The 19650-nt window shown below is 33.8% G+C and overlaps 1 protein-coding gene across 22 annotated transcripts in view; it reads right to left on the bottom strand.

Moving 5' to 3' along the window:
* The window catches only part of BAZ2B (bromodomain adjacent to zinc finger domain 2B), a 245977-nt gene that overhangs the window by 178386 nt on the left and 47941 nt on the right, over positions 1-19650 (bottom strand). For all 22 annotated transcript variants that reach the window (XM_033112763.1, XM_033112772.1, XM_033112767.1 and 19 more), the window contains one exon: positions 15655-15697. The gene's annotated coding sequence lies outside the window, so the exon portion shown is untranslated. The remainder of the gene's footprint in view (positions 1-15654; positions 15698-19650) is intronic.

Here is a 19650-nt window from a genome sequence, read left to right as displayed (position 1 = left end):
TGCCTTTTTCTTGTTGTGTTTCCTATCAAATTATGGGTGCTTCGGCAGTTAGCTAAAGTGTGTATGTTTAAGCCACCATCTTTTCCAGAAACCCGGTAAAGGTTTCTCTTCCATGTGCTCTTCCTTAGTCTCAAACAGTTTTTTCTACATTAAAAATCCTCTTATATAGGATGATGCTGGATCCAGGGGTAAATTCTCTGGTGCAATTAACTTTAAGGTCAGTTTTTATTAAATAAAGCCTTGCTATCCTTATCCTTACTTGAAATTCTGCTGCTATTGCTACTTTTCCTTTACTTTTCTTTTTATAGTCACTCTATTCAATACCACACTGTCTCTTTTGATTCAATAGTTAAATTAATCATAAGGAGGAAATAACCCCTTCTCCTATAGTTCCTTCAATTCTCTCAGCATAATTATGTCCTAAATAGCATTGTGCTGGTTTCATTCCTCCTCATGTCATATCCTGGCATGAGGGTACTCTGCATTTGCTTGTAAGTTTGTACTTTCTCTTTAGGCATCTGCCTATGTTTCATACAATTTAATTTTTCTAAGAATCTTTGCTCTGATATTTGACCAACAAACTTACAAAGCACGTGGTTTTCTTTACGGTTATGTTCCATTCCAGTTGTGCTGACATGAATCTCATATCAGTCTGGCATGTGTAATTTGTGACAGCACATGCTTAACATTACTGTAGGAAGCTTTATATATCTACCTAGAATTTTCAGTGGTGGAAAAATTGAAGTTCCCAAAAGAGGACCATCAGAAGATCCTATCACCAGCTTAGAAATAAATTAATTCCCTTTTTATAATCACATCTCCCCCTCAAAAAAACCTCCAAAATTTGTTATGAAGCCTTCCTTCAAAACTCTTAAACTTTTATCTTCTTCCCACCTCATGTACACTTTGAAAAATGAAGAATAAAAGGTGAGAGAAAACAGAAGGAAAACGGGCAGTAGTAACAAAAAGAGAAATAATGCGTTTTCACCCTCCACTTAGAAGAGAAATTCAATTTTCTCATGTATACTAAGTCAGATACCACTTGTATATTTTACTGTACATCTGAAATTATAAACTATTTCTAAAGACTTTTTGCAGCATAAGCATCCCTGTTGAAATAGTGTTATCTCGCCTCTACTGTGCTTCAAAAAGCAGGATAGAAAATCTCCATAGAACAAGTATTGTTGACGAGGCCTTTCCCAACCCCAGGGAACACACCATCCTTTCTAAATTCCAAAAAAAAAACATTGTACAGATGCTTTTACTGTGGCACTTATATCATCTATAATGACTGTTTGTGTGGCTATTTTTCCACCAGACTATAAGGTCATAAAGAAGAGAAGAGGAACAGTAACGTTTTCCATCTTTATACATTTACTAAGTAATTCAAAAAGCATTACATAATGTTTCTTGAATCAAAGGATAATGCATGTCCATTTCTATTAAGATGATGGACACTTCCTAACTATGATAACAAGGGTATATAATTTAAGAACAAAGTAGAATGCCTCCAAAAATATAAATTCATACAAAGCATATGGAATTTATAAAAATTGTTTTAATGCCACCAATGGCTTCCTCTTTAAAAGCCTCCGATGGGACAAAAGTTGAATGTGGAACATTTTCAAATAAACATGGGGTGGAGGGAAATAAAATCAACCAACAACCAAAAACCTTCCAGTGACTTATCTTCACATTAGAAACAAGTTCTAACTACTTTCCTATTTTCAATATCTACCTATCTCTATTCCCCTAGCTCACAATGTGCTAGCCTCACTGTCACTGTGATTCCTATTTCCTCAGATAGACACCTGGTTGGCTCCTTCTGGTGATTCATTTCTCAACACAAGCAGTTCCTCCTCACAGAGGCCTTCTCCAACTTTTTATGTATATTGCTTTCAATTCTACCCTGTCCCCACCCATATACGCTACCACACTTCTCCCCTCCTTTGGAACTCTTATCAAGACTTGAAAATATTTATTTCTTTACTACTGTTCTCCTACTAGAAAGCAAACTTAATGAAGGAACTTTGTCTTATTGACCATAGTATCGCCAATAGCTAGACAGAAGTATATAAGTCAGTGTTCCATATATATATGCTGAATGGATGGATGAATAAATGAGTGACTGACAGAATGTAAAACACATAATATATTCACTGATTGAATGAATGCTCACAATTCCTATCTGTGGAATATTCTGTTGACAGAATATTTGAGAACAAGCAACTTCCCATTTGACAGTATATATCATGTCTCTTCCCCTACTGAGTATCAATATTACAACAGAGGTATACAAAAATAAAGATAATTACATAAGAAAGAGACTGGCAGTACATAAATTGTTTGAAGAATGCATTTCAGAAAAATCACCTCAGGGCACACACACTGGCTGATTCTGGAATACTATTCTTCCATAATCCTGCTTCTGTCATTCAATCAGCTAGCAAATATTTATTGAGCAAGTACTCTATTTCTAAATACATATACTTCAACATAAATTAGTTTTTTATTCTTTGAGTAGAAACATCTTTGAATTTAGTTAGAGACAAATGAATTTGAATTCCAGTTACTAATTTATGTTAACTTGGAGAAGTTATTTAATATCAATAATTCTCAGATAAAATGATACATGGCGACAATCTGGCACATTAATTAGCGTGCACTGTTAATTCTCCTATAGAGGATAGGAATTGAGAGGGGGAAGAAATCATAAAAACATAACAAATATGTTTGTTCTAATGGTCACTGCTGAACACTGTGGTTTCACATTTTTACTGAGAAGCAACAGGTCACAAGCAGAGCTAACAAAATTAATATAACCATGACTGGGTTTGGACAGGGTAAGATCACATCCCTCAAACATAGTAGCCATTTAATTACCATCTGATGAAATAATAAAGTAATGAACAAATTCGGGTCATGAAAATTTAAGCTTATAATTTCTTAAACATTGCTTAATTTATAAGAAATGGGGTAGTTAAGATGTTAGATCAAGACATTCCTGGATTATGATCCTCATTCTACCATTTAATTGTTGTATGACCTTAAGCGAGTTCCTTAACCTCTGTAAGCTTCAATTAAAATTGGGTCATTGACAATTTAAACTTCAATTCATACTTCAAACACTTCTCATTGCTTTTAAGGTAAAAGGAAAAAAAAATCCTTATCTTACTCTATTATATCCTGTATCTTCCAATTGTTAATCTCAAACTATAATCACTGCTTTCGGTCCTCTACCTAGATTGGCTTCTATTATTTCCTTCCAAGTACTATGTTCCTTACCTATTTACCTATGTAGTTATTTTTATTGGAGTTCTTTATTTCTTCACATGGTTTTTAATTACTGTCTAGTGTCCTTAAATTTCAACCTAAAGAACCCCCTTTAGCATTTCTTTTAGGCCAGGTCAAATTCCCTGTCTTAAATATGCTCAAAGAGCTAAAAGAAATCATGGACAAGAACAAAAGGAAAGCAGGAAAACAATATAAAATGAAAATGTCAATAAAAATATATAAATTATAAAAGAAAACCAAATAGAAAATTTGGAGATAAAAAGTACAATAACTGAAATAAAAAAGTCACTGGAGGGTTCAACATCAAATTTGAGCAGGTCGAAGAAAGAATCAGCCAACTGGAAGACAGGTCAATTGAGATTATCCCGTCTGAAGATCAGAAAGAAAAAATAAATGAAAGTGAACAGAGCCTGTGGAATCTGTGAGATACCATCAAAAGTGCCAACATATGCCTTATGGGTGTCTTAAAATGAGAAGAAAGAAAGGGGCAGAAACAATATTTGAAGAAATCAAAACATACCAAATTTGGGGAAAACCATGAATTTATACATCCAACAAGCTCAGTGTACTCCAAGTAGGATAAGCTCAAAGAGAATCACACTGAGACACATTTTAGTCAAACTATTAAAAGAAAAAGATAAAATCTTGAAAGCAGCAAGAGAAGTAACTTTGTCATGTACAAAAATCTCAATAAAATTAACAGCCAATTTCTCATTAGAAAGAATGGAGGTCAGAAAGCAGTGAGATTGTATTTTTTTAAGTGTTAAAAGAAAAACAACTGTCAACCAAGGATTCTGTATCTGACAAAACTATACTTTTAAAATGAAGGAGAAATTGAGACAGTCCCAGAAAAATGAAATAAATGAAGTAAACAGTAGTAGCACCTAGCACTGTGGCATAAAGAGTAGCAGTGCAGCATAATAAAGAAACAGGCCCATGTCAAAAGGCCTGGGTTTGAACCCTGAACTTCACTGATTAATAACCATGTGACCCTAGGCAAATAGCTTAACCTCTTTATAGCTCAATTTTCCCAACTGTAAAATGAGGATAACAACAATACCTCCCTCATGAAGTTAGGAGGAGGATGAAATAAGTTAAAACAACAAACTCACAAAACGATGTCTGGTACATAATTAAGCATTTGAAAGTTGACTATCATTTTTTTATAGAGGTTCTACAAATATTAGTTTTTATTTCCTTGAACTTCTGATATTTCTATGAAACAAACACTGAATATTGAGAAAATATGACACAATAGTGAATTTTTTTATAGGAGAGTTATAGATAAATAAAATCACAAAATTATATTTTATGAGTAATAATGCTATTAGACTAAATGTTTTGTCACCTCCTTTAACAAATCCTCTTTTATCAGAGGTGCCAAGTAAACAAAGTAATTGGTGAATGTACTTTTTGTCTTCAAGCTCAGCCTCTGAGAAAGATGCTTATGCTTCTATGGTATAGATTTATGCTTTTTTTTTTTTTTTTTTTAAACAGGACTTTATTGGGCAACAGTGTGTATTTCCAGGACTTTTTCTTTTCCAAGTCAAGTTGTTGTCCTTTCAGTCTTAGTTGTGGAGGGTGCAGCTCAGCTCCAGGTCCAGTTGTCGCTGCTAGTTGTAGGGGGCGCAGCCTACCATCCCTTGTGGGACTCGAGGAATTGAACTGGCAACCTTGTGGTTGAGGGGATGCGCTCCAACCAACTGAGCCATTCAGGAGCTCAGCAGCAGCTCAGCTTAAGGTGCCGTGTTCAATCTTAGTTGCAGGGGGCACTGCCCACCATCCCTTGTGGGACTGGAGGAATTGAACTGGCAACCTTGTGGTTGAGAGCCCACTGGTCCATGTGGCAATCGAACCGGCAGCCTTCGGAGTTAGGAGCATGGAGCTCTAACTGCCTGAGCCACCGGGCCGGCCCTAGATTTATGCTTTTTACATACACAGCCCAACACTACTATTATACCTAAGATAATTTCTAACAGAAATTCCTTAAAATTAAGTATTCAGTTAGTGTACACATTTCTTTGTCTTGTAATACTTTCATTTGTTTAAATCTGGCCTCAAATATAATCCATACATTACAACTGGCTGACATGTCTCTCCAGTCTCTTTTAGTCTATAATTGCAAACAGCACATCTCCATGCCAGTCTTTTTTTCCATTAATATTTTCAGTTGAAGAAAATAGGTCTTTTGTCTTTTAGAGTTTCCCAGTCTGGATTTCCTGATTTTTATCCTCCTGGTGTCATTTAATATGTCCCTCTGTCCTTACTATATTTCTTATAAATTAGGCTGGGTCATATCCAAGTTTTTTTTTTCTTTTTTTTTATTTGGATGGACAGCTTCATGGTGCTAGTGTGTACTTTTGTTAGTAAATACATGTCTTTCTTAAATAAAACAGGAATGATAAATAAAGCTGTTAGGAAGATTAAATTAGTTACTATAAGTCAAATGCTGAGATTAGTACCTGACACACAACAAGCACTCTTAAACATTAGCTCTTGTTATCACATTACACGTAGAGAATTAATAGAATTTGCTATCAGAATAGATGAGAGTTTTTGAAGAAGTAGTTTGAGATAACTAATATTTCTGACTTGAGTGGTTGAGAAGATGATGATATCACTGACCAATACAGGGAATATGTAAAGAGGGCCAGGTTTCTGGGAAATTGGGAGAGAATGAGATCACATTTAAGACATGTTGAGGGCCAGCCTGGTGGCTCAGGCGGTTGGAGCTCCATGCTCCTAACTCCGAAGGCTGCCAGTTCGATTCCCACATGGGCCAGTAGGCTCTCAACCACAAGATGGCCGGTTCAATTCATTGAGTCCTGCAAGGGATGGTGGGCTCCGCCCCCTCCAACTAAGATTGAACACAGCACCTTGAGCTAAGCTGCCTCCCGGATGGCTCAGTTGGTTGGAGCACGGGCTCTCAACCTCAAGGTTGCCAGTTCGATTCCTCAAGTTCCGCAAGGGATGGTGGGCTGCGTCCCCTGCAACTAGCAATGGCAACTGGGCCTGGAGCTGAGCTGGGCCCTCCACGACTAAGACTGAAAAGACAACAACTTGAAGCTGAACGGCACCCTCCACCACTAAGATTGAAAGGACAACAACTTGTCTTGGAAAAAAGTCCTGGAAGTACACACTGCTCCCCAATAAAGTCCTGTTCTCCTTCCCCAATAAAATCTTAAAAAAAAAAAAAAAAAAAAGACATGTTGAATTTAGTGCCTGTGGAATAGCTAGGTACCAATGTCACATACAGAGCTGAAAATAGAGGTTCTAAAATTTTAAAAAGAGGTTTGTGGGCAGGAAATAAAAATCAAATAAATTTTGAGAGGAAAAGGAGCTCAATGAAGGTCACAGTTGTCATAAAAGGCTACAAGACCACTTGAAGAATGAATTAGCATTGAATAAAGAGAGGTACTAGAACTTCAAGAAAAGGAAATGATGTATGTAAAAGATACTCCGACCAAAGCATCACTGTATGTTGTGGTTATAGGCGTGTTATGACTAGAAAACAATCTATGTGTAGGAAAGTAGAGAGAAATGAAGTTATGTAGATAGGACATGGCTAACTTTGAATGGCTTTGATATATAGGAATTCAATTAAAGTAGAAAATAGGAAGACACTGAAGCAGTTGGTAAGACAGCTGAACTCTATGCTATGGCAACGTCATACAAAAATCTATCATAACAGAACTAGAAAGTTAGAAAATACGTTTGCTGTATTATTCTAATAGATTTAAATTTATGTCAGTTTTACTTCCATCTAAGCTAAAGGGAACACTGCCGAGGCAATATCCCAAAGGTGGGAGGACGGTGTCTTTAGTACCTCTATACCCCTTTCTCATTCCCTTCTCTTGTTTCTCCTCTATCTGGGAAACCAATGATCTCAAGCTGCCATAACTATATAAAACTACATATTTTTTGCAATGATGAAATATCTTGTTCCCTGAAGCATTCTGGTTAAATCTCTATATTCAGTTCTAGCCTGACACAAAATCTTTCATTCTCCTATCGCCACACTATATATTCTTTGATTATCAAATTAAAGTAATTCACACTGGTACAACACTGTAAGTGTTCCAAATCCCAGGGGATATTTAACTTAAAAAGAGGAATTTGTAAATCTGTATGAATTTCAACTTATTAAAATGTTTAGGCCCCACATGTTTTCTATATATTTATCCACTCTAGTTCAATCTGGCAGATGACTGAGAGGCACCCCAGCATAGGCCAGTTTATTGCATAAATACCTGCTGCGCCACACCTGGGAACAAGGCATGGTAACAGACTCTAAGGGGACTTCAAGAATGAGGAAAACAATCTATGCTTTTACTAGACTGTAGGGACTGTAGAGTCTAATAGGTGAAAGAGTGGGACATACATCTCATCTAAGACAGGTAAGGGCCCTAAACATAAGTTACATGTAGACCCTTAAGAAGGAGAAGAAAACGTCTTGTGAACACGTGCATTGATTTAAATTAATAAAATCATTACATTACTGAAATACATAGAAAAGTAAAACTATGAATAAGAATAAACTCTTCTTGCTTACATATCTTATTCAAACACAGTACCAAAACAAATTTACAAAGTATGCACATAAAAGCTACAAAACTAGATTTCAAATTATCATATGATGGTTTTGTTAAAAAGAAATCACTGTACTCAACATGAATGCTGACTGCTACTTCCCAATTATTTTCCAGTTATATTTGAGTTTGCCATGTCTATCTTATAGGTCTAGTGCTCCCTAAACAATTCCATATTCCCACCATTTCTTTGTACTCAAACTACTACAAAGCTTTAATTTAGCTTACTATGATGTCATCTGGCCCTCACTTGGTACAAATGAAGCATTTGTACGTATCAAATCTAGTTTTCCTCTTTTCTTATAAGATTGACATAATTAAACACAATCATAGCCCTGAAAGTACATGGCAGTAATTGGTTATAAGGTAACCATCCCAGATAATCCCAGAATATGCTTATACTAATTTATTTTATATTAACATGGAAATTTGTAAATTCTTGTAGCAAACTCTCTCTCCCCACGGAGAATGTATCTGCATACTCAGGTCCAAGGACTCCAGTGTTGAATAATGCTATGATGGAAAAAAATACTAGAAAGACAGAAATAATGGGGAAATTAAGTCCAACTGCAGGGGGATTCAGAGGTTTTATGGAGCAGGTAACATCTGAGGAGAGCTATGACTTTTGTGTTTCGTGCCAAGTGTGTAAGTTTTCTAAAATTTCCTTTCCATAAGACTGACAGTGAAAATATGAAACAACTAGAGTAAAAAAAAAAAAAAAGACACAGGAATATTCAGGGGTAAGGGCCATAAAGAGAAAATAATCATGAATTTTATGAACAAAAGTTGAGTTTTTTCTGAGAGGAAAGAAAACCAGAGAATAAATCTATAAGCATTAGACATGCCATTCACAAAATAAATGGCATGTGGAAAAGTTTACATGTACTAGCTTATATTATGATGGAAATGTACTTATTGATATATGTCTTAACACATTCACATTAAGGACAGCATCAAAATATTTGTATTAGTTAGATTTTTTTAAACATCTATGACATGTTAACCTAAGTACCTTTTGATGATATACAACAATTTTTCCATTTATGTCAAAATCTTTTCTCCAGTTTTCATTTGTGCATTTATTTTAAAACGAATGCATCAAATATCATAATCCCATAACTCAGTCTGTAACTCCCTTCTTGTCATCTGTAAAACACTTTCTGTAGACTATACTTGTACTTTATTCCTTGACTAACATGTCTGTAAATGTACATCTCAGAACAGAAATATGCATTGGTATTCTAGAAAATATGAGAGGAAGAGAATGATGTACTAACAAGATTAAATTTCAAGTCACTTTAATTCAGAAAATATTTACTTAGTCTAGGTGCTAGATCCCTTGCTCACTACAATAAAATTAAAAAATCCAAGCAAAGTAGAAAACTAGTTTTTCTTTTATGTTCTCTGATGCTTCTAACATGACTTTTAAGCTTTGTTAAGTTACTGTCTTTTTTCTTTTTCAGGCAGATTTATTAAATAGTCACTCATTTAGAATTTGCACATAAGAACTAATCTTTAAGCCAAATGAGTGTGTAACATTGCATACTTTCATTTGTTTAAAGAAGTTTAGTTGGGTCTCTTCATCATGGTGTCATTTATATCTGTATAGTCTCTCATACAGAGAAAGCCATGTCTGCTTTTAGCTTCATTAATGCTAAAATAGCTCAATTTGGGGAGAGAGGCAATAGGGGTGAATTGTGGTTTCTTCTATCCAAATATACACTTAGGAATAAATAATCTGTAGGAAGCAATTTAAATGGCTGCCACATACTAATTGCAAACATATTGTTTACGATTCAGACTCTAGTAAACAAAATGTTTAAGACATGCTTTATAACTTTACTGTATTAGACTTTTAAATTTTTAATATTTTAGATGTATTAGTTGGCACAAAATATGGAAATTCCTATGTAGACTTTCACCTCGCTTTATTATGCTCTGCTTTATGGCACCTCACAGATATTGCGTATTTACAAATTGAAGGTTCGGGGCAACCCTGTGTCGAGCAAGTCTATCGGCACCATTTTTCTAAGAGCATTTGTTCACTTCATGTTTCTGTGTCACAATTTGGTGATGCTTGTAATATTTCATACTTTTTATTTATTTGTCATGGTGGTCTGTGATCAGCGATTTTTGACGTTTCTAGGGCAAGATTCTCCACCAGCAAAAAGACTACGACTTGCTGAAGTCTCAGATAATGGCTAATATTTTTTAGCAATAAAGTATTTAATTAAAGTATGTACATTTTTTCAGACATAATGCTATTGCACACTTAACAGGCTATAGTATAGTATAAAGATAACTGTTACTTGCATTTGGAAACCAAAAATTTCATGTGATTCACTTTACTGCGATATTCACCTCATTGAGGTGGTTTGGAACCAAACCTGCAATATCTCGGAGGTATACCTGTACTTCTAGCTTGCTCACTGTTATTAGAGTTTACCAAAGACATTTAAAATTTGACTATAACTCTACTTTTGGTATTAGAAAAGAAAAAAAGAAATTAAAGTCAGATAATACATAGCAGACTTCCTCTGGAAATGGCTGATTTTTGTACTTTCCAAATAATAACTTAACTACCAACAGAATATACTGGGAAAGACACTTGACCTTTCTGAGTCTCAGTTTATTCATCTGTAAAATGTAATAATATGTCTTGTAAAATTGTTAAAGGCTCAAATACAAAGAACTTAAAAAGCAGTGAATGTTAGTTTTGTCCTTCCCTCCTCAACACTTGTATAAAAATATATTTTTAAATATTTAATGAAAAAAACAAAAATTGTCAAATGATTAATATTCAGACCCCTTCACTAGATACCTAGCATATACCAAACTTCTTGGTTTTTAAATTCCTACAAGATGTGACCTTTAGTAGGCTCATTTACTTCCTCAAGTTTACCTTTCAACAATATTGGTCTGAAATATTTGCATGTTCCTGAACATGTTCTTTCCAATCTATATATTTCGTCTTTCTGGGTTCTCTTCTAATTCATACTTCAAAAATCTGGCCCAGATGGCTTCCTTCTCTTTAAAGGTTTCCGTAGTCTCCTCTTCTAAACAAGAGTAAATCATTCTGTTTTCTATTCTTCTCCTAAGATTCAAGCCATCAAAAGTGACAGCAGAAGTCAAGAAAAATAAATGAAATATAAACAAATCAAAGACATTTTAACAATGGCATAAACTGTCTTTGTCAAATTATGTTGGTATATCAGGATTAGTTTTGGCAGTGAGTAACAGAAAGCCCAAAACTCAGTAGCTTACTAGATAGAGATTTATCTCAATCATGTCAAGAAGTTCAGATGTAGACAGGCTCGTGTAGACAGGGTAACAATCTGAAGTCGTCAAGAACTTTCTATTTTATTGCTTTGGCCATTCTCAGTTTGTGACTTCACTCATTGTCCAATGGTCACATCTACATTGCAGCCAGCAAGGAGGAAGGGGGAGAAAAGAGGGAATGCACTCCTTCCATTAAGGATACTTTCTGCAAGTTGCACACAGTACTCCTGCTTATGTATCTCTAACCAAAACTTAGTCATATGACCACATCTAGCTGCAAGGGAGGTTGGGAAGTGATATTTTTATTCCAGGTAGTGATGCACCAGAAAAAATTTAGTAGAGGGAGAAAATCAGTATTAGGGGACAATTATCAGTCATTGCCACTCTATATATTATCTGTAGTAGGTACATAACTGACATTTTAAATTTGTACTATCTATCACTAATATTTCTACTAGTGTGTACATTATAAAATTATACAGTAGTTCCTTCTAAATTTCAAGTTTTAAGTTATATGTTTCTATTGGTAGAGATTGTCTAAAAAATGTAAGTAATATTCATAATAAAATTATCAAGAGGAATAAAGGAATTTTAATAAAAACAGAAAAAGCCACTTTAATTATTTTATAAGTTGCTTTGGACATAGTAAAACATTAAATAAGAATATTTAAAAATAAAATGTAACCACTCTGTTAATAAAATTACATGTAAACAAAACTGCATGTTAGTGAAATTGCATGAATACTCTCAGAGAAGACAGGATTTAGGGAGATTTGAAAAGGAAACATCTATGTCCTATTTTATTATACTTCCTGTACATGCCCTTTAGAGAGTGTGACTCAAGCAGGAGGTGATCACAAAACAGAGTAGTATAAATGATAACGCAATAAAGCAAAATCAGGGTTAGGCCAAGACCTCTCACTATGTGACTTTGGGCAAGTCACTCGACAGGTGATGATGATGGCTATGATGAGGGGTCAAAAGAACTGTGTATGTGTATCAGCCTCCGGGCTGCATTTTACAAGCATTATATCATCTAACAGTCACAACATTCCTGATACGTAAATATTATCTCTGCTTCAGAGAGGGCAAAACTGCACCTTAGACTATGTAATTGACTCATGATCACAACAGCTATATAAATACCAGAGCACAAACTTAAAAGATTTTTCTGACACCAGTCCTTAACCATTATGCATAGTATTTCCCTTCAAACTTCCAGGACCTCAGTTTTTTCAACTGTTATATAAGGGGAATGTAGCACAATCTGAACTATTCTAAAATTCATTCCGGCCTCTTAAGATGTTGGCATTCTAGTGAGGTCTGACCCGCTTTCTCCAAATAAAAGCACATTACATCAATAGATCTAGTTAGCTTCCTTGCTGGAACTCACGTAAATCAATAAATTTACCATTAATATAGTTAATGTAGGAAGTAGAAATTCATTTGTTAAAACTTACAAATGAAAGGGACACAGTGTGTAAGCAAGGTAAATTTGGGTGTTTGGGATCTATTTCTGATCTTTATGATAGATTTCATGCTCCTTTGCATATATCTGTAAAGGAGCAAGCCATACAGTCAAACAAGTAAGTGGGAAGAAAGGCAACATAACATTTAAATCTTATAACAATTCTTTTAAATATATGTAATATATCATTTTCCAGGTGAAAATACCAATACTCACTAGGCTGAATTACTAAACGTCACATACCTAGGATGCAGTGGCATGAGTACCCGAACGCTCTCTGGTTCTAAAACCTATGTGTTTCCTATCCACCTGCTTCCTATTGGGTCAATTTTGGATCTTCATACATTAATATACTTATTTCAACTTTAATATAAGAAAACTTAATATACTAATTAATTTGGCTATTTCTGGGGTATTTATGATTACTAGCAAATATCTGCTTAATACTCATTTCTGAGTACAGTTGGAAAACATAGTCAGATATGCAAAATATGAGAATGTTTTCAATACCATAGGAAAAATAAAAATTAAGCATTACCAAACTACTAGGGAGAGAGGATCGCTTTTAATTAGGATGATCAGGGAAGGCCACAGAGGGATGATTACATGTGGACAAGGCATTGGAGAGGAGGTTTGATATCATCAGAAGAAATAAAAGCCCTAAAAGAAAACAGAGTATTCTAGGGAAAGGGAATGATGTGAATGCAAGTATGGAGCCAAAATGTACATTCAATGTGGAGTATGTTGTCTACATTGGGTACAGTGTAGGATTCTTTTTCTTGAATAGTAGGATATTTGGTTCTAATACGTTAGAGCCAAACTGATGACGGATCTTGAATACCAAGTTAGAAAGTCTGTATTTGATCTTGTAAGAAATGAGAAGTTACTATACATCTTCTACTAGAGAAGTAAAAGAATGAGAGCAATGCTTTAATAAGATTCAACTGAGGATTGTGTATAGGCTTCAATGGAATTGATGATGGTCAGGAAGAAGGAAGGTCAGTTAAAAGATTTTGACATTGCTGTGGATTGTCCCTTAGAGGAAAAAATAGAAATTCTCCTGAGTTCTGAAAATTTCTGATGAAAAACATATATAAGGTGTGCATTATATAAAATATAAATACTCACTGCAGCTCCAGCTCTGAAACAATGTATAAGCTCCCTCTCCTAACCACAACTTTTCTCTTTGGGCTCTTACTTTATCATCTCATTTCACCAACTTCTCTACCTGGGATTAGTCCCTTACCCTCTCCATTTTCTCTGAAAATATCGCACCTTCTCTGGCCTCACATTCCAGCCCATGGTCACTTGAACTACTCTCTCAATAGCATCCTAAACCTGAATCAGTGTTGAAATCTACCCTCTCTTCTCTCAGGAGGATGGAGAAAGCCTCACAACCCTGACATTATTACAAAGTAAGAGTTTCTATTTTCAGTCACTTATGAACCACTCAGATGAATATTTCTTAGACTTTAACTTATTTAACATCTGATAATATTGAACACCACCTATCTTCCTGAAATTCTTAAATTTAGGACAGTTGCAATTAAACTCTAAATATTATCTTCAAAATGCACTGTGAGAGTCAGCATTTTTAAATTTAAAAAAAAACTACCTTTTTCATCCAATGCTAATTTTAAACTTCCTTGATTGTAAAAGCACTAAATAATAAACAGAAGGTTACTACATAATTATTTTAATACAAACTATTCAGTTAGGGCAATAAAGTGCTGATTAAGAAAAAACAAACAAGCAAAGAGCTACAAATCAGAGAGAGTTAAAATGCTCCCTTAGGAAAATGAATGAAACATACCATAAATATCTGTAGACTCACTGATAATGATAAAGCCTTTAAAAACACACAAAAAAGTTCTCTCTGGCCTCTACAAAGTGTTAAACCTAATAAATGAACCAGTTTTTTAAAAAAAGTTAAAACATAAATACAAAGATTATCTATACATCATAAGGATGTAAAGTACAGCAGAGGAATATAGTCAATGATATGGTAACAACTATGTATAATGACAGGTGGGTACTAGACTAGTCAGAGGGGATCACTTCATTAATTATATAACTGTCTAACTACTATGCTGTACACCTGAAACTAGTATAAAATAATATTGAATGTCAACTGTAACTGAAAAATAAAAAATAAAAGATTACATATAAATTTACATTTCTGATAATTACTGCTTTTATACTTAATAAACAATTAAAACAAGATTAAAGAAGCAGACTCATTGAGTAAATAATTTACTCTAAACTTATTTCTCCATTTTTTAGAAAGATTTTTCAAAAATGCTTTAAAATCTCATTATTGTAATTGAGATTTTAAGTAGTTAGAATATATAATAATAAGGATCAAAGCCTTAGAAAGAGTTTTTCTTTAACATATGTCCTTATACACAGTAGAAATTAATATTTTAAATAAAATTAAAGAAGAAAAGTATCAGTTACTTTAGAGAACTATCCCTTTTCAACAACTCTCCATATTTGGAAGACTCTTTATAAATCATTTAAATATCAATAAAAAATTTAAGTCAGAAGAAGCCTAATAATCCTTTCAAGTCTTTTTTCAGTCTTTCCTTAATTAGTGATTTCAGTCTCAAGTAATTTTATTTTTATAATTTTTTTCCTAATATGGAATCACCTTAAATGTTTTGATATTTTTCAGTAAAAATAAAAACTAAAAAAAAAAAGAAAAAAGAAAGAAAGATGTGCAGATTAAGATTCACACAGAAATATGTTAATATGTAATTAGGCATATAATTTCAGTTATAAATTAAAAGTAATTCTCATCTTAAATCATTTTTATATCATTTAAATGTTTTTAAATCATTTAAAGCAATATTTTGAAAGTATTTAAATAACTAGAAATGTGAGATGATTCATTGAAAATGTAAACATTCAACTGGCTGTTGAAAGAACAAATAATAATTTAAAATTATAAATACTTTCTAACTCAATTCTCATTCTCAGAGAAAATAAACACCCTTAAAAGCTTAATTATCATTTTGGTCTTACTGTGATCAATGTGGTCAGTCTTGTGACATCACTGTTGAGAAATCTGCAATAGGAAAACAGAAATAGAATTCAGCTAAATCATACTTGATTAAGTAATTTCAGAAATAAAAAGTTTGTTTAGAATTTTTGTCTTTCTTGATGGCGTAAGTCACTTTAAATCAATCTAAAGTTGTCGGGAAAAGTACAATTGGCATAATACAAATAAAGATAAAATAGTTAGAGTTATTTATAGGTGATTATTTATTATGGCATGGTAGATTATGTTTTATTTATAATCAGCAACACCCCGGGGTTAACATAATGAAACATATTAGTAAATAAACTATAGAACATGTGGGATAGTTTTGTTTTCAAATATTTACAAGAACCGCATTGTCTTAACTACACTACAAACAAAAGACAGGTATTGTTTATAGATACCTTTCCTCTGTGATTAAATTAGCAGTTCAGCTTATGGCCACCATGTGATCTACTTATTATCAATTAATAGGAGATAATGCCTCACACAAAAACTTATGAATAGTGACAAAACTATTGAACATTGAAAATATCTTTAGGAAGAAACTATACACTATAAACCCAAGGGAAGTTATAAGTTAAACTATGTCCTAAACTACAAGTGATTTAGAGTTCTTATCCCTGCAAAATCCAAGGTTTCAGAAATTTCTTAGTTAACAAGGCACGATTTAAGGAAAGCTTTTAATTGTTCAGTGTTAAAAAGTAACACAATTTTTTGGTGTTTTAAGGTTCACAATGGGCTCCATCCATTATTTCATCAGAGCCTCATAACCATTCCTTCAAATAAGCAGGAAAGAGATATTTCTTATTATACACAAGGGGAAAAATAGATGATAGAGTACATGTCCCAGCACACAGAACTGAGTTTTTCTTGGTTCCTTTTTTATCTCACACCCTCCACGCAATCCATCCTGTTGATTTTTCCTTACTCAAAACATTTATTACTGCTTGTTACCTTGATAATTTAAGATATTGCTCTCTTATATTACCATTATAGTCTCCCTAATTCCATTCTTAACTCAGTGACAAATATATCACCTCACATCACTTTCTAACCCAAATTTGTCCAATGGCTTACCCATCACTTAGAAAAAAATCCACAGTACTTAGCTACCATGGCCTAGTAGGCCATCTGTCACCTGGTATTCTGACTATTTCTCCCGCCACTCTGTCTCTCTACTATGTTCCACTCACAGTGACCATTTTGATATTCCCCTTCAGTGGTTCTCTCAGCCTGGAGCAACTGTTCCTCATGTCTTTATAGAAGTAGCTCTCTCACTTTCAGGTCTCCTAACAAATGCCACCTCCTCAGAGAAGGCTTCCTGTACCGCAACAGACTTTTTAGCTGCAAGCTCCCTGAGAGAAAGTAACTGGAGCACAGGGAAACCAGTAACTACTCAATAAATAGCTGCTGAATGAATGAGTGAGCAATTACCTAGTGATTAGCTACTTCATCTAGCATTACGCCCAGAGGGAAGTGTAAGTAAAAATTCTTACAATTACTCTCTACTTAAGGAAAATATACCAGTACAACTTGGTACACATTTTTAAAAGTCACTGCAAGGAGTTTGGGAAGCTTTAAAGAAAAAAAAACCAGAGGGTGGTGTGAAAGTGGATGCAGCGAATTAAGGTGAGAGATAATGAGGGTCTGTATAGTGAAGATGAGGAAATGCAGAAGGAATGGGAAATCCAAGGTACATCTTAAATAGAAACAAGAGGACTTCATGCCAAATTAAGTATAGGAATAAAAGATAGCAGAGAAGGAAAGGTTACCTCAAAATTTCTCCCTCACCTGGGACACAATGAAAGAAACCCGTATTGGTGGGATGGGGTGACTTTTATTTTGGAAGTAAGTAAGCCCAGTGTTACCATAGGCTATTCAAAGGAAGATGTGTCCCAACAACAGGTACAAATTGTGATTTAGAATAGTCCACGATTTGTAAATCAATCCTGTAAGAAAGTACAACTCAAGCCAAGAGTGTGGATGAATGTACTGAGTGAATGAATACGGAGAAAAACCAGACTTATCCAGCAGAATTTGGGGGATACCTATAAATAAGCCTCATGAGAAAAAAGTGAAATGGCATTCTATCATGTTTTGTTTTGTTTTGTTTTGTTTTAAGTTCAAGAAATAGAAAGCAAAAGAGGAAAGATTTGCAAGGAGTAGAAAGTGTTAGCTTTAAATGATGCATGGAGGGATCAGAGAAAGAAGACTAGAAACTTATTCTCTCTAAACTAACCATGCCTCTATTGTATCAAATCAGATGAGAAGAAGGCTGCATATTACACTCTATAGCCAAAGTCCTGCCTTCAAGGAACCACTTCCTAGCATTATGCTCTCAACTTTAATCAACACAAAAGAAAACATTCTTGTGATGGTAAAGAGTCAGTACAAAAAGTTTTGTTATCAAATATATGGTGATGGAAGGAGAACTGACTCTGGGTGGTGAACACAAATGTGATTTATAGATGATGTAATACAGAATTGTACAGAATTGTACACCTGAAATCTATGTAACTTTACTAACAACTGTCACCCCAATAAACTTTCAAAAAAAAAAGTTTTGTGAGAGAAATAACTACACTTTCTCTAAAATTCTGTAATTCAAAAAGTTATTAAATTTTGTTAGTTACATTCAAACATTTTAACTGAATAAAACAACATTTGTAACTGAATACAAACAGATAAAAGTAAATAAATGTTCCATTTTATTTTTGATTTTTTGAGAAAAAAATACAAGATAATTAAGACTGAATCTATAAAAATGCATACTTGGGTGGCCGGTTAGCTCAGTTGGTTAGAACGTGGTGCTGATAACACCAAGGTTGCCAGTTCGATCCCCACATGGGCCACTGTGAGGTGCGTCCTCCTTAAAAATAATAATAACCTAAATAAAAACAAAAATGCATGCTTTATTTAAAGCCTAAATCTTATGTTAGGTTGGTACAAAAGTAATTGTGGTTTGAAAGCTTAAAAATAACTGCAAAAACCGCAATTACTTTTGCACCAACCTATAATATAAAAAACTGGAAAAGGCATTCCTTCATCATGGTAGTAATTTGTACAGATGGTTTACACTGGGTACTTGGAAATGCAGGAAGAAAAAAAATACATGAAATTAAAATGATACTAGAGGTTAAAAGCAGACAAATCTTAAGGCTTCTCATCAAAGTCCTAAGTGGCTTTTACAAGGAAAAGGTAACTCTGTAAAATCATCTTGAAAGTAGAAAACATATTCCATTAACACATATTAAAAGTAATATCACCTTTAATGAAAATATATTTCAACTAATATATTGATTAAGGGCTATTTCTCTACAAGTCACCATTTTAGTAAATATGCACAGAGAAAACATCAACTATATTTATTCTCAGAAAACACCTACCATTGTTAAACTGTGATGACATTGAGTATTTTTCCAATAATTAGCATGTAACTATCTTTATTATTTTTTTCTTCTTCCTCTGCCCCAAATCAGAAAACATATTTCCTTATGTAATCAATTTTAGCATACTCAAGGCTTAACCTTCACTTGATACTATTAATACATAAGTTTCATTATACTTAAAGGATATTTATCACTACCTAGCTTATTGAAAAGATTCAAAAGAACAAATGAATACAATCTCTTTTTTTTCAACTCAATTTGAATATGCTGATTAACTCTAACATTCATTTAAAATAATTATCACTAAAATATTTAATCATTCAGTTATGCCAGGGGTGCCAAAAAAATGTATACACATGACTTGTATTCATGTCAAGTTTGGTATGGGTATATATTGAGTATTACAATTTTAATACAGTTGTTATCCTTCTTAAAATGTGTATACATTTTTTTGGTACCCTCTGTGTTCTATGCTTTTTTCAAGGTGTGGTGATACAATAAAAAAATTATTTCTAAAACTTACATGTGAAAAATGTCGTAAATGACATGTTACTTATAAGCTGTTTCAATCTACATGGAAGTCTGTGT

The sequence above is a fragment of the Rhinolophus ferrumequinum genome, chromosome 8 (genome assembly GCF_004115265.2).
Source record: "Rhinolophus ferrumequinum isolate MPI-CBG mRhiFer1 chromosome 8, mRhiFer1_v1.p, whole genome shotgun sequence".
Classification (NCBI taxonomy): Eukaryota; Metazoa; Chordata; class Mammalia; order Chiroptera; family Rhinolophidae; genus Rhinolophus; species Rhinolophus ferrumequinum.
The sequence above is the reverse complement of the archived record's forward strand: the minus strand, read 5'-3'. Positions and strand labels throughout refer to the sequence as shown.